Below are 11,102 nucleotides of genomic sequence, written 5' to 3'. Positions count from 1 at the left end.
GTCTTCATTCTTCTTGAGTTTCATGCATTTAGCAAATTGTATCTTATATCTTGGGTATCCTAAGTTTTGGGCTAATATGCACTCATCAGTGAGTACATATTGTGTGAGTTCCTTTGTGATTGTGTTACCTCACTTATACTCATCAAAGGTTAAATCCTCCAAGCAAAGTTTAAACTGAAATATTTTTTCATGGTTTCCAGGTTTAGCTTTTGGTTCTCAGTTCTGGCATTAGTATATCCTTGATCTTGTGTGGTGACTCCAGATCACATTACATTCTGAAATATATAGAATTCCAAAACCAAAAAATTATGTTTTTTTTTTGTTTCATTGTAATTCTATTCCTAATTCAGGGCCCAATACAAAAAAAAATATTGTAATATTTATTCTAAATATAAGAATGCCAGTGTCTGTTAAGCAACAATTAACTATGAGTCAACTAAAGTGTTTTTTGTTCTTATTAAAAGGCTGTGTTAGTTTCACAGAGGAACTACATATATACATATGTACATATGGATTACATATATACATTACTTATGTGCTCTTTTAACTAAGAAGAAACTGCATAGAAAAGGGATTTTTACCATTACACTTAAGTATCAAACACAAAATGTTCTCTGGTGATGCACTCCTTTATCTGATATGCTGCCACACCTACCTACCTTTCAATCAGAAACTAACCAGACATCCAACATTCAGAGTAAAAACCTTGTGGATATGACTATTTCTATGAAATAATAAAAAGGCAAGTAAAGGGAAATTTTTCAGTCATATGTGTTTCTGTCTTTCTGTCTACTGTTTTTGAAAAGCAAAATTAAAAGAACACTTAAATGATGCTTAGTTCTCTAAAGATTTCATTTTGTTTTATGCATCAAAGGAAATTCCACAATTTATATGTCTTTACATATCTTCCTTGTAGTATAAACACTTTCACTTAACTTTTGTAGCCTCCGTACTTAACAGATTTTTTTTAATAATAGTTTCATTAAATATGGTATTTGTATAAATTTCTACTTTAATTTTGTTGCTATTATTGCCTCTATAAAGGAACAAGTCCTGATATAATAAGATCTTAAGGATTGTCTTAAAGTTTCCATGATTGTAAGTAGACACAATTACCAAGGTAAATCTTTTAAAGGACTATATTTAATTGAAGCTGTCTTATAAGCTCACATATTCACTCCATTATCATCAAGGCAGAAGCATGCCAGTGTTAAGGCAGGCATGGAGTAGGAGGAGCTCAAATTTCTACATCTTGTTCTTAAAACCTCCAGGAGAAAACTAGCATCCTCAGGTCTATCAGAAGGAAGGTCTCTCAAATACACCACAAAGTAGTACCATTTTTCAACTAAGCCCCACCTCATAGTGGTACCACTCTTTAGAAAAATATATTGAATCTACCACACTCTACTCCCTGACCCACATAGGATTTTTCAAACTTATGATTCTATCAGGGACATACCTAACCATAGCACAATGCAAAATATATTTAATCCAACTTCAAAATCCCAACATTCTATAGAAGTCTATCAATATTTAGGAACTTAAAGTTCAAAATCTATTCTGAGATTCATAAAGTTTCTTAAAATAATCCCCTTAAACGTCAAAATCAAAATGTAGATCACCTACTTCCATCATATTAGGATAATTGTTGCAGTAAATCTCCAACCCAAATATGCCCCAGCAATGAAAACACTACTCAATTAATATGAATATGTGCTGTGAGCCTAGATTGGCAGGTCTACCACTACACTGCCATCTTTCACATCTATGAGACCCCTCAGAACTTGTGTTTTTTCCAGGCCATGTGCTTATTCTCTGCTTCTCTTCCTCTGCCTCCTTTTCTGTGTCTCCTCTCTCTCCACCTTCTGCTCCACCTTCCCTTTATCTACCCAATCATCAGCTGTCTTTTTTTTTTTTTAACAAATTAAGGTGGGAAGCAGGTTTACAGGAAATTACCTGAGTACTGATTAATTCTTTGTTTGCAACCCCTCACAAGAGAATGTAATTAACATCAAATATAATTAACCAAAGGGTTATCCACAACAGATACTGTTCCAAAATATCATAGTAAGAAATCACTGGACCAAAGCAATACCAAAAACCAGCTGGACAATCTCCAAACTCTGCATCTTTATGTCCAATATCAAAGCAATCTTCAGAGCTCCAAATCCTTCCATCCTTGTTGACTGCTGAGAACAGATCTGGCATTCAGCATCAACAAACTCTGTTTTCTTGTGCTGGTTCCACTTATGGTTAACACCTTTCTTCAGCATGTCTATGACATTTCCAACAACTTTGGTTATCGAGGGCAACTTTAACTTTACAGCTTCTTGTTTCATTGGCTGCAGTCCACACATAATCTTCTGGGTTCTTCGAAATGGCGTGGGTCACTTCTCCATTCTAACCCTCAACATGATGTTTATCTCTGATACTTAGTTTCTTTGTGCTCTCAGAACACATTTCCCAGAACATTTTATCCAAGTGATTCTTCATCTAACCTGCATCAATTGTTCCTGTGACCCTTTCTATTCTTGTCTCTAAACCCAGTACCAAATGACAAAGCTACTGCTTGTTGGGACTGGAATATAGCCCAACTTTTCTATTACATCATCACCAAGTGCCCATTTTCCAACTACTTCGCTACCTAAGTTTGGCTATCCTGGAACTTGCTCTGTAGACTGATATTGAACTCAGAAATGTTTATGCCATATCTCCTGGATGCTGGGATTAATTCCTGGTCCTAAGGCTTTCTTAAGCTTTTCATAAGACCTTCAAAAACATAGCCACTCTGCCTTAAGACCTGGATCATAGGAAGTCCTACATTTCTGGATTTTAGTTCATTTTAGATATTGTTAATTATCTTGTTTACTATCAAGAATAGCCATCAAAATCCATCACATGTCAATTTGAAATAAAGTCGTATCATTTTACATTCAAATTAAAATTATAACCAAGTCATAATAACGCCTGAGATGATATAGCTATCCCTTTTGCAACAGCAAATAAATCTTGCTCTGAGTTGCGGACTTTATCCGTAATCTGTGTATCACCTTAAACACAGTATTTAGTTTCATTCCACTTCATGGTATCCCTTTAAAACTTTAGTCATACACTTTAATTTTTTGTTATAAGCTTGCTATGTTTGATCAAAACAGTCCTTATAAGCAAGAGCCACTGGACAATTTACTACTTGGCTTTTTTGAGACTTCCTTTTCCAATGCAATTGATATAAATCTCTTTACCTTAGCCTTAGGCAGATGCTTTTGACTAGGGCAGGGGAGGGGTCATCTGATTGGTTAATAATATTGTTCTTTCTATGGGGTTGCTAACCCCGTTACCAACTCCAGTCCTTTGGCTAACTCCTCCACTGACATCCCAGCACTTAGTCTGATTGTTTGCAGAACGCATCCCCACCTGAATTGAAACAGCTTCTCAGGTAACAGCTATACCAAGCTCCTGTCAGAAAATGCTTCTCTGCATCAACATTGGTGTCTGGATATGGTGTCTTCTGATGAGATGGATCCCTAGGTGGGGCAGTCTCTGGATGGCCTTTCCTTCCGTTTCTGTTCTACTCTGTCTCTGTATTTCCTTTTGACACCAGCAATTCTGGATTAATATTTTTTAGATAGTTGGATGTCCCCATCCTTCAAAAAGTGGCCATGCCTATGCAACAAATATTGTCTCTACAAGTTCTCTCTCCATTTGTTGGGTATTTCAGCTAATGTCATCACTAGTAGATCCTGGAAATCTCTTGGGTTCCTGGCATCTGGGGTTTTCTAGTGGGTATCCCCTGTTTCCATCCCCAACTGCCACACACCTCTGTTAAATTTCCTGACCCTCAGTCCTTCTTCCCTGTCTTGTTTGCTTCCACACATGATCTTTCCCTCATTTTCCCTCCCCCTCTTATCTCCTTACAGATCCTTCCCTCCCTCTACCTCCAGTGATTAATTCTTTCCCACTTCTGAGTAGGACTGAAGCATCGACACTCTGGTCTTCCTTCTTCTTGAGTTTCATAATGTCTGTGATTTGGTCTTGGGTACCCTATGCTTTTTTTCCCTTCTGATATCCACTTATCACTGAGAACATACCATATGTGTTCTTTTATGAATGAATTACCTCACTTAGGATGATATTTTCTACGTACATCCATTTGCCTGCAAAAGTCATAAAGTCATTGTTTTTGCTAATACTACTCAGCTATTAGTCTGAGCTCTTAAGGATAAAAAATGAAAGAAAGCCAAATTTTGCACCTACTCAATTGTGGAAGGCTTTAAAAACTAACATGAATATCATATAGACTCATCCACGATAAAGCAGTTAGAGTAATACAAGTCTACACTTTTATGGGCAATTAACAAAACATATTTGCTTAGCTATACTAACCATTTTAAAACATTAATTGTATATCATTATCCACATTGCTTATTACATTTTGCAACTTATTAAGTGTTGGAACACATAACCTCTATATAGAAAACCATCTTAGGGAGGATGGATATTCAATAAGGAATGCCTTACATCTTTCCATAGTTGGGGACTGTTATCTAATTGTGGTGACAAATAATATTTACATAGCTCATAAATATAAAGGATATCTTACATGACATGTAGGCATTTACAAGGTCTCTATGTACCAAAAGGATACTAATGACTTCTTAATGTTGGAAGAACTATAGCTATATAGAACAAGTCATGGGTTGGCCAAGTAAAAGTTGTTTAATTTTCACAAGCAATATGAAGAACAGCAGCAAAAAATATAACCATATCCATCATGGAGAAATATACTGATGAATTCTATAGAATGAAAGTAATAGCTCAGGGATAGGATCTAAGGATTTTTCATAGCTAACAAGATTGCTAATTCATATGCACCCTATCATTTCCAACAGTGATCTGTAGCTGAAACAACATAAATATATCCAATCTAAACATTTTCTAGTACACCTGGCTTTTATGTAATTTTAGTATCTCATTAGTTATGACTAATAGTTGTTTTTTTTTCTGATGAGAAATAAGTCAATTCATATCAAATTAAGGTATATAAAGGCAGTTTATTGGTTTATTTGCAGACATCTCTCACATTGGTTCACTTATTTCACAGGAGGAGGTCAGGACCGTTGCTATGAAGAAAGGAAATAGAGGTGAGTGTGAAGAAAAAGAAATAAATGTAGAGAGAGGGACAGAGAGAGGAGGAGGAGGAGGAAGAGGAGGAGGAGGAGGAAGAGGAAGAGGNAGAGAGAGAGAGAGAGAGAGAGAGAGAGAGAGAGAGAGAGAGAGAGAGAGAGAGAGAGAGAGAGAGAGAGAGAAGCCTTTAGTGAAGCCCAGATCCAGAGGTACAGAATGCAAGTCATGCCCTGTAAAGCAGGTAATGACTGAGGGATTCTGAGAGAACCTGAAAATTAGGTCTGTTTGGCATGTTAAATCGTCACCTCATCTATTTGCCCCTGGCCTGGAAACCAACACATCACAAGAAGAAATGACAATGAACTTTCAAAATGTTTCACTGTGGAACAAATATTAACAATATTGTGTTCATTAGAAATTTGCCTCATTCTTCTACTCATATTCTCTACAAAGATTTTTTTTTTTACTTAGACAGCATAAGCTAATCTTTGAGTGTTTTCATACTAGGAGACTCAATTTAGAGGAATGCATGTATATATAAATGTTAAGTCCCAAAGCCTGGCTCAATAGTAGATGTCAAATATTTCATAATAAATGTGCCAGTCAAAATATGTCACATTGTTCAATAAATATATACGTTGCTATACATAGAATTAAGATTCTTTTAAGATTTCTTGTCCATTACAGTAAAGAAAAATAAAGTATGGTGTGAGTAATGCATAGATAAATACTTGTGCACAAAGAAATCATGTGTTCCAGTGATGAATGGATTGATTTTGATTGGTTAAATACAGTACAAGCTGAATTATTCCCATATATTTTTGATTAATATTATCTATACTATATAGATTCTATAAGTACCTATTACTATATCTCATAAACTTTTGTTTTCATATTTTATACATATGCTCAAGGCAACTTAATTTTTCTTCTTTATAGATATTTATCAGTCCATCTAAATAATTTTGACTAATACCCAGAGTATATTTATAAAAAATGCAAGTGGTATTCTTGCTAAATCAACCATGAAATCACAATAACTGTTAGTATTAATAATTTTTTCTTGTAGATGTTCTTAAACATATAAGACCTTAAAAATATGAAAAACATAAACAAACAGATGAAGGAATTGAACAAAACTATCCAGGATCAAAAAAATGGAAACAAACACAATAATGAAATCACAAGGGAGAGAAACATGGAGAATGCAAACCTAGGAAATAGAGCAGGAATCATAGATGCAAGCATCCCACAGAATACAAGAGATAGAAGAGAGAATCACAAGTGTGGAAGAAACCATAGAAGACATTGAGAGAACATTCAAAGAAAATGCAAAAAGCTTCTAAACCAAAACATCCAGGAAATCCAGAACATAATGAAAACACCAAAACTAAGAATAATAAATAGGCTTAGAAGAGAGTGAAGATTTTCAACTCAAATGGCCAGTAAATATGTTCAACACAATTATAAAAGAAAAATCCCCTACTCTCAAGAAAGAAATGCCCATAAAAATACCAGAAGCTTACAGAACACCAAATAGATTGGACCAGAAAAAAATTACTCTCATCACGTAATAATCAAATCACCAAATGCACAAAACAAACAATATTAAAAGGAATAAGGGATAAAGGCCAAGTAGTATATAAAGGCTGACTTATCAGAATTATACAAGACTATTTAGCAGAGACTCTAAAAGCCAGAAGATCTTGGGCATATGTCATACAGAAACTAAGAGAATAAAAATGCCAAGCCAAGCTACTATACCCAGCAAAACTCTCAATTACCATAGATGGTGAAATCAAGATATCTCATGACAAAACAAAATTAAAAAAATCTCTCCACAAATCCAGCCCTTCAAAGGATAATGGATTGAAAACTCTAACACAAGCAGGGAAAGTACACCCTAAAAAACCAAGAAAATAATCTTTTTTCAACAAACCCATATGAAGTTAGCCACACAAACATAATTCTGCCTCTAACAACAAAAATAAGACCAAGCAAAAATCATTGATATGTCTTAACATCAGTGGATCCAATTCCCCAATAAAAAGATATATACAAACAGACTTGACATGTAAACCAGACCCAGTATTTTACTGCATAAATAAATGTACCTCAGTGACAAAAATAGACACCACCTCAGAGAAAAAGTCTGGGAAAAATATTTTAAGAAAATGTTCCCAAGAAACCAGGTGAAGTAGCCATTTTAAGTATCAAATAAAATCAACTTTCAACTAAAAGTAATCAAAAAAGATGAGGAAGGACATTTCATAAAAAAAAAAATCTACCAAGATGAAATCTCAATTCTGAACATCTATGTCCCAAATGCTAGAGCACCCGAATTCATAAAAGAAATTTTGCTAAAGCTTAAAACAAACATCGATCATCAGACAATAGTAGTGATAGACTTCAACACCCTACTCATACCAATGGATAGGTCTTGGAATCAGAAACTAAATAGAGACACAGTAAAACTCACAGAAGTTATGAATCAAATGGATTTAACAGATATCTATAGAACATTTCTTCCTAAAATAGAATAATTCATCTTCTTCTCAGTACCTCATGGTACATTCTCAAAAATCAACCATATAATCCATCACAAAACAAGCCTCAACATATACAAGAAGATTTAAATAATTTGTCAATCCTATCAGATCACCACAGACTAAAGCTGGTCTTCAATAAACAACAAAACCAACATAAAGACCACATTCATATTTAAGCTGAACAACTCTCTACTCAATGATAATTTGGAAAAGGAAGAAATAAAGGAAGGCTTTTTTATAATTTAACAAAAATGAAGGCATGACATATCCAAACTTATGGAATACAATGAAAGCAGTGCTAAGAGGAAAACACATAGTTCTGAATTCCTCCATAAAAAAATTAGAGAGAACATACACTAGCAGCTTAACAGAACATTTGAAAGCTCTAGAACAAAAGAAGCAAATACACCCAAGAGGAATAAAATGCAGGAAATAAACTCAGAACTGTAATCACCCAAATAGAAAAAAGAGAACTATACAAATTATCAACAAAATTCAGAGCTAGTTCTTTGAGAAAATCAACAAGATAAATGAACTGTTAGCCAGACTAACCAGAGCACAAAGAGACCATATCCAAATTAAAAAAAAAAAATCAGAAACGAAAGGGATACATAACAACAGAAATAGAATTCAAGAAATTGTCAGGATCTACTAGAAAGCTTATATTCAACAAAACTGGAAAATCTTGATGAAATGGATAATTTTCTAGACAGGTACCAGGTACCAAAGTTAAATCAGGATCAAATAAACCAACTAAACAGTCCCTTAAAAAATTGCAGAAATCATTAAAAGTCTTCCAACCAAATAAAGCCCAGGATCAGATGGTTTTAGCATAGAATTCTATCAAACCTTCAAAGAAGATCTCATACTAATAATCTTCAAACTATTCTACAAATTGGATACAGAAAGAACACTACCTACTTCATTTGTTGAAGCCACAGTTCCGCTATACCAAAACCTCACAAAGACCCAACAAAGAAAGAGAACTTCAGAGCAAATTTCCTTATGTATATGGATGTCAAAACACTCCATAAAACTCTCACAAACTGAATCTAAGAACACATCAAAATGATCATTCACCATGATCAAGTAGGTTCATCCCAGGGATGGTTCATTATTCTGAAATTCATCAGTGTAATCCACTATATAAACAAACTCAAAGGAAAAATCCACATGATCATCTCATTAGATGCTTAAAAAGCATTTGATAAAATTCAACACCCATACATTTTGAAAACCTTGGAAAGGACAGAAATTCAAGACCCATATCTAAAAATACTAACAGAAATATACAGCAAACCATTAGCCAACATTAAACTAAAGGTAGAGATACTTGAAACTAACACATCAAAATCAGAAACTAGTCAAAGCTGCTCAATCTCTCACAGTCTATTCCATATTGTTCACGAAGTTCTAGCCAGAGCTATTAGATAACAAAATAGTTCAAAGAAATTGAAATTGGAAAGGAAAATGTCAAAATATTAGTATTTGCAAATGATATGATAGTATACTTCACTGACCTAAAATTCCACCAGAGAACTCCTTTTGCTGATAAACAATTTCAGCAATTTGGATTGATTTAAAATTAACTCTAACAAATCAGTAGCCTTCCCCTACTCAAATAATGATTGGTCTGAGGAAGAAATTAGGGAAATAACATCTTTCACAGTAATCACAAAAAAATATAAAATACCTTGGTGTGACTCTAACCAAGCAATTAAAAGATCTGTATGAAAAGAATGTTAAATCTTTGAAGAAAAAAATTAAAAAGACCTAAGAAGATTGAAAGATCTCCCATGCTCATGGATCAACAGGATTATCATAGTAAAATGTTCATTTTACCAAAAGAAATCTACAGATTCAATGAAATCCCTATCACATTTCCAACTCAATTCTTCTCAGAGATAGAAATAACAATTTCCAAATTCATGCCAACATTTATAATAATAATAATAATAATAATAATAATAATAATAATAATAATAAAACAGGATAGGGAAAACTATTCTCAACAAAAGAATTTCCGGTAGATTACCATCTCTGATCACAAGCTGTATTACAGATCAATAGTAATAAAAACCTCTTGGTAATGATACAGAAACAGGCATGTAGATCAACAGAATAGAATTGAAGACCCATAAATGAACCCCAGACTTTTGGTCACTTGATCTTTGACAAAGAATCTGAATCCATCCAGTGGGGAAAAAAGACAGCATATTCAACAAATGGTGCTGACTCTAGTAGAGATCAGCATGTAGAAAAATGCAAATTTACCCATTCATATCTACTTATACAAGCTCAAGTACACATGGATCAAAGACCTCCACATAAAACCAGATATACTGAATCTATTAGAAGAGAAATTGTTAAAGAGCATCCAACTTATTGTCATGGGGGAAAATATACTGAAAAGAACACCAATGGCCCAAGCTCTAAAATCAGATATAGATACATGAGATCTCATAAAATTGAAAAGCTTCTGCAGGAAAAGTATAGTGTAATCAAGAAAAAAAATTTCAAGGAACAGAGTGCGAAATGATCTTTTCCATTCCTACCTATGATAGAAGGCTAATATCCAATATATCCAATGAAATGATGAAGTTAAATTCCAGACAACCCAATAACCCATTTAAAATGGAGAACAGAGCTAAACAAATCATTTTCAACTGAGGAATTTCAAGTGACCAAGAAACATTTAAAGAAATATTCAATATCCTTAGTTATCAGGGATATTCAAATCAAAACAACCCCAAAATGCAGCCTCACACCAATCAGAATGACAGAGATCAAAACCTCAAGTGACAGCAGATGCTGGCAAGGATGTGGATAAAGAGGAATACTCCTCCATTGCTGGTGGGGTTGCATAATGTTACAATTACTGAGGAAACCAATCTTGAGTTCCCTACGAAAATAGTTTTAACTGAGGACCCAGCTATACCACTCCTGGGCATATACCCAAAAGATTCTCCAACATATAAGGACACATGCTCCATTCTGTTCATAGGATACTTATTTATAATAACCCAAAGATGGAAAGAACCCAGATGTCCCTCAACATAGGAATGGATATAAAAATATGGTACATTTAGACAATGGAATACTATTCAGCTATTAAAAACAATGACTTCATAAAACTCTTAGGCTCACTTTTAAGATGGAACTAGAAAATATCATCTTGGGTATGTATCTTGGGTATCATGAGCTTCTAGGCTAATATCCACTTATCAGTGACTGCATGTCATGTGTGTTCTTTTGTGATTGTGTTACCTCACTCAGGATGATATCCAACAAATCCGTCCATTTCCCTATGAATTTCACGAATTCATTGTTTTTAATAGCTGTGTAGTAACCCATTGTGTAAATGTACCACATTTTCTGTATCCATTCCTCTGTTGAGAAACATCTGTGTTCTTTCCAGCCTCTGTCTAT

The 11,102-nt window shown here is 34.2% G+C and overlaps 1 long non-coding RNA gene across 1 annotated transcript in view; it reads left to right on the top strand.

Moving 5' to 3' along the window:
* LOC115030352 overlaps positions 1-11,102 on the top strand; it is a 90,800-nt gene that overhangs the window by 24,804 nt on the left and 54,894 nt on the right. The window contains exon 4 of the long non-coding RNA XR_003835929.1: positions 5,102-5,141. This is a non-coding gene — a long non-coding RNA (uncharacterized LOC115030352). The remainder of the gene's footprint in view (positions 1-5,101; positions 5,142-11,102) is intronic.

The sequence above is a fragment of the Mus caroli genome, unplaced genomic scaffold, assembly GCF_900094665.2.
Source record: "Mus caroli unplaced genomic scaffold, CAROLI_EIJ_v1.1 scaffold_1822_U1_1, whole genome shotgun sequence".
Lineage (NCBI taxonomy): Eukaryota > Metazoa > Chordata > Mammalia > Rodentia > Muridae > Mus > Mus caroli.
The sequence above is the reverse complement of the archived record's forward strand: the minus strand, read 5'-3'. Positions and strand labels throughout refer to the sequence as shown.